Genomic DNA, 5,760 nt, shown 5'->3' with positions numbered 1-5,760 from the left:
TGCTAAGAATGCCAATTTAAAGGCCGTAAGAAGGAAATTCATAAAGCCCAACCTAAAAATTCATGTAAGATAAGAAAATAAAGAATGAAAAATCATCAACGTTACTTATGATTCCATTCTAATTTTGGTATATGTGTATAGCTAAGAAATACAAATAAATTTCATGTAAAATTTGCTCACTGCTTTAATCATTTAAACAAAATAAGAACATAATCTAAACTAACTCCAGACTGATATACATATTATGACTCTATTTCACTTTTAGTATAACCAAGAAACTAAAAAAAAATACACAAAATTAGCCCATTGTCATCCCCTTTAAAACAAAAGTATCATATTCTACAAACTCTGCTAGATTGTTAGGACCGAGTTTCAAACCAATATTAAAAAAATTCTTGACCGCAAATCCTCCTTGACGTGCAACACGAATGAAGACTAGCAGAAACATACTACGTGAAACGAAATTCCTACTTACAATAAAATGGACTGGAAATTGGATCTTCATCTTCTCTATCAACTCAGTTAAGGCAAAATCCCAGTAACAGATAGTCTCCATCCAATGAGGAAGTCCAGCAGTAACTCATGAACTTACTCAAAGGCAAGGCAACTAGCACTACAACGACAGAAGTGACGCAGTCAGTGTGCCCACCCTCCAATTCCGTAATCTGAGGCACAAAAGATCTCATTTTGAACACCGAATAGTATTTCCTTCCGCAAAAGAGATACGGAAAATACACAAAAAGTTGAAATTGGTCAAGTAACATGCATTCCGGTGGAGGCACTAAAGATGGAGACAGTGCATCTGGTGCAGACCAAGAGCTTCTTGCCATCCTGGGAGAAGGCAAGAGGCGAGGCAACGAATCTCTGGCCGCGAGTGATCATTGGGATGCTCGTCGGTGATGTTGAAACCTAGGAACAACGAGTACAAGACGCCAGAGCGGTGGCGACTATTGGATTTTTGGTCAGGTAAGCACGGCACAAAAGCAGGAGCGACAATTATTCAAAAGGATTTTAAGTTTTGGGTGATAATGAGTCAGGTTAGAAAATGAAAATTCATTTTTTATTAAAAATATATACTCATTCGACTGTTAAAAAATATAAAAATTGAGGAAAAGGATTTAGAAATAGGGGCTCTTGGTCTAGGGGTTTAGGGGTCATGACCAGACGGGATCCTCTAGTCCGTCGGGTCATGAATGGGAATTTTGATTCTCATTTATGCTGTTTGGAAAGGGACGATAGAAATCAAAATAAAGTATTCAAATTACTTTTCCCCCCTTAACCGCACCCCTTTCAAATGACCTTTATACCCCTCTTTCTTCTTTTTTTTTCAGTTTTATTTAATTTTTATTTAGTTTTATTTTTTTAATCAATTTTGTTTATGATTTTTTCATCAAATTTGTATATATAAATTTTTATTTAAATTTTAGATTTAATTAATTTTGTTTTTATTTTGATTTAATTTTAAATTTTATATTATTTTTGTTAGTTTCATATATATAATTTTTATTTTAATCCATATTTTTATACTTTTTAAATTTTTTCCAAATAATAACTCCTAAAATCTACGAGTAAAAAATAAACAAAAGATTACAAATATATAATAAAAAAATATTCAAAAAGAAAAATAAAACTGATAAAAAAACTGGTTAACAAAAAAACAAAACTAATAAAAAAAAGCATAAAAGCGTATAAGTGTAAATACAACTGAATTTTATGGTGGGACCGGGAGAGGAATGTGTCAGCGGGTGTGAAAAGCACCTCTCATAAAGTAATGATTCCTACAATTCTATTTCTGACCCTCCCCATTAATCATAAAACTTATTGCTCTCCTCAATTGAATTTGTTATTGTTTGACCGAAAAATCCTTCTCCTCAACCCATGACCTTGATTGCTTCTATCCTAAAATCATCACCTCCTTTGACTACTTCAGTCATAAAATCATTCCCTCTTCAACTGCTTCTGCCCTAAAATCATTCACCTCCTTTGACTGTTTCTGCCCAAAATCGTTACGTCACTTTGTTTGACTGCTTCCACTACAACAAAAATGACTTTCTGTAGCATGCAATTATGCTATCTGCAGCGCACAGTGCATGCTGCACAACTCCATGTTGTTAAAAGTCAAAACACATTTGCAACGCGTGGCCGCGCCCTGCGGTAAATTGCATTCACAGTGCGTGACCACGCGCTACGGTAAATTGAACTTACAGCATGCAGCTGCGCGCTGCGATAAATTGCATTCGCAACGCGTAGCTGCTTGCTGTAGTTAATATCATTCACAGCGCACAACAACGCGCTACGATTAATTGCATATAAAATATAAAAAAATATATCACACATATAATTATCAATATCGTACACTTATCGCTAAAGGAATAAGTGTATTACAGGCATATAAAAATAAAATAAATAAATGTCATATAATTTTTCTTTCCAATAAAAATAATTGTGTTACAAGTTGATAAGATAAATAAATTATGAGCAGCAAGCCTTTCCTCTCCTTTTATGCCTCTCTGAAGTAGTGTAAGTAGTTCAAAGTCCACATTGATTTCTGATTATTGTGTTGATTCTTCTAACTCTCTTGCATTGGAATGCATAAAATAGTCCCAACATTAATAGACCACTCGGTTCTCACAAGCTAACATTCATAAGACTAGTCCTACATGAATCATATGACATAAGTTAGCATTAAATAACCAACCACTGATTCATGTGTATGAAAAGAATCAAATGATAGTTTTCTTATTCTAAAACAAAGGGAGTTGGAAACACATTGATAACATAACAGAAAAAGATTTTGACAGGGAGTGACACTCACTAACCTTCCGTTCTTTTACAATTAAAGTCTGATCGGCTTGATGCCCCCAATTGCAAAGAAAGACAGGTAAGATATTAACATGAGCAAGAAAAACATAAACATAAACAAGAAACAATTACTAAGTATTATAAATATATAGACAACAAAAGTATAATGCAAGAAAAAAGAACAAAATGCAATGGAAAGAGAATGAGGATTAGCAAATTTCTACACCAGATTTATCAATCCACCTTCTCCATAAGAACTCTCAGATAGTATTCCTATGAGTCGAAACTAAAACTAAGAATACATGCAGGAAGCATGAAAAAGAGTTGCCTACCTTTCTTAGCAAATTTCCCCTTCTATCTACTTTTGGATAGAAACAGAAATAGGGAAAGGAGATCCAAGTTGCTCCATTCCTTCTTACTTTTTCTTCTTCAACCTAATAGATAAGGAAATTTAATTGCTTTCCCTCTCTCTCCAATACTTTAACTCCTTCCCACCTAAGTAGGCACGCCCTTGACCTCTGCTCACCTCTCAAGTTTCATACTCTTTCTAACTCCTAAGCACAAACAACTTTCTTAATCTCATTTAATCATCAACCATTTTTTCTTAATCACTTTCTTGAATGCTTCCAAAGTTCAGATATGTTAAAAAGTTAAAACTGTATGCTTTTATTCTTTTAATTTGCCCTCTCCTAAATTTACTTACCTCTATTTGTAGTCATGGTAGGAAATGGAAATAAAGCAACAACATAGCTATTCCATAATACACAAGTATAGAATCACAGAAATTAGAAATATAACAAGACTAAGTAGAAGTATAAAATTCCTTTTACCTACTAAGTAGAAGTAGACTAATTAGAAATACAACAACATAGTGATTATATGAGCAAATTTTTAGTTATAAAATTCCTTTTACCTTCTAAGTAGAAGTATCCTTTTTTAATTGTTATCATTATCACCTGTTGTAAGATCACTCAAATTATTATTAACTTAAGGACTAGAAGCACAAATAGGTTTAACTATTACATTTAGGATTATCATACCTCCACAGCATTGAAGATGAACCTTTGTCAGTCAAAAAACAACAAAACTGATGGCAAAGTATCTTGTGTGTCCATGTCAATTCCAAAGATCTACAATAAAAAGCACCACACATGCAACTAATTTCAAAAGAATTGAGACTTAAAAGTAAAATGGATATGCATTATATTTGTAAAATAATATATCCAGTAAGGAGGAGACATAGTTCCATACATGACAAAGTATACATTTTTTCTCTCAAGTCAAAGGCATATACAAGCAATATGCAGTAGACCCACTACATAGTGCATATGCAATATGTGGAGGCATATATAATATTTTTTAAAAAGTTATATTGATGAAAATGTGAATCATATATACAATGAAGTATATTTTTTTAACACATCTAATTCACACTACCAGATGGAAAATAATATTTTAATCACATGACACAAAACATACACAATATACCAATCAATATTAATCTACAATGATATCATATATATGCAATTTGAATATAATCAACACCTAAAATGTTTGTCACTTACAAAACAATCGTTTAAGCAAACCCACACAAGTTACAAGCCATCAAATACGGTATCATAGGGTTTAAAGTTAAGATGATTTAATGTAAATTGATTCAAATGGACCAAATAAAAACTTTTAACAATAGAGGTACACTACAATTGCAGCCACTATGCATAATGCATTCCACTTCAAAATTCAGTTACACAACTGCATAAATGGTTCAAAAGAGGGATTTAACCTATTTGAAGTAATAGTTTGAGACAACCTAGGTGTTCTTGGATAGAAAAAGATACGAAAAAATTGGATTTTTTACCTGAACGTAGCAAATTGTGTTAACAGGATTCAATTTCTGGATCTTTAGTTGAAAGTTCTTCTGTTTATCGGTCTTGTTCCTCCCCTCCACATGCCTCTTGTTAAACTCTAACATTTCTTTCTTCTCCTCCGTCTTCGGCATTTTCCCCTGGTTTCTCTGTTTGCTTAGCATGCTCGCCCACCACCTCTGGTTGAGAACTTCGCCACTGCCTTAGCCACATCCTCCATGTCCTCTGCCTCATAAAAGGTCCGACCTTGGATGGCGTCACTGTCATCGTAGAATCCACGGATGAGACTCTTCCCATACGAATGATTGGAGAAGCCATCCCTCAAGCCGAAGGTCCCCCTCCACAATACATTGTTGTGTTTGGGAATCGACCTTGCTACAAAAGAAATCAGGGGCAAAGGAACATTTTTTATACCGTCAAAACCTTTTTTCCCGAAGAGGTCATCTATGAGGACTCGCATCGCTAGGCATTGAAGAACATAAGGGCCTTGTGGAGTGCGAGGGTGTAGCTATCCTACGGCGAATTTGGGCAATGATGAGTGAAGCAAGGAAGGCAGAGTACGACAGAGATGAAGGCGAAGCATGGAGGTAGAGAGGGAGGAAGAGCACGGAGGCAGAGAGGGAGGTGGAGCGCGAAAGGTTTTGGTAGAGAGGAAGGGTTTCGGCGAAGAGGGAGTAAGGCTCGCGACAGAAAAACTTTGATGAAGAGGGAGTCGTGGGTGGCTTTAGAGATTTGGCCGAAGAATTCGGCTAAGAATTTTAAGATTTAAAAATTAAAAAAAAAACTAAAGATGATTAATATTTCATGTTAACAACTTCATAAATAATATTTATTGACAACATATATGTTTTACACGCCGTCATTAATATTAGTATAATAATATTAATAGCGTATTCTGAACGTCGTTAATATTAAATTTTAACAATGCACTATGTACGCTGTAGAAAAGTTTATTGGCAGTGGACTTTTTTTGCACGTCGTCGTTTGTATAAATATTATACTATCTGCAGCGCATATAATTGGGTGTTGTAAAAATTATTATTAACAATGCACTCAAACCACGCGTCGTTGATGATGCGTTGTGGAAAGTCAT

General features: G+C 34.5%; 1 long non-coding RNA gene across 2 annotated transcripts; it reads right to left on the bottom strand.

The window, feature by feature from the left end:
• Positions 1–2,370: 2,370 nt before the first annotated feature.
• LOC122009731 lies at positions 2,371–5,383 on the bottom strand. Of its 2 annotated transcripts, XR_006119644.1 has the most exons (5): positions 4,661–5,383; positions 3,843–3,932; positions 3,716–3,758; positions 2,820–2,851; positions 2,371–2,656 (listed from the first exon to the last, which is right to left on the bottom strand). It is a non-coding gene; the product is annotated as an uncharacterized LOC122009731 (long non-coding RNA). The 2 variants fall into 2 exon arrangements; XR_006119643.1 differs by having other exon boundaries at positions 2,820–3,758.
• Between the last annotated feature and the right edge of the window lie 377 nt (positions 5,384–5,760).

Source organism: Zingiber officinale, chromosome 8A, assembly GCF_018446385.1.
Source record: "Zingiber officinale cultivar Zhangliang chromosome 8A, Zo_v1.1, whole genome shotgun sequence".
In the NCBI taxonomy this organism is placed as follows: domain Eukaryota; kingdom Viridiplantae; phylum Streptophyta; class Magnoliopsida; order Zingiberales; family Zingiberaceae; genus Zingiber; species Zingiber officinale.
This window is presented reverse-complemented; position numbering and strand designations above follow the sequence as displayed.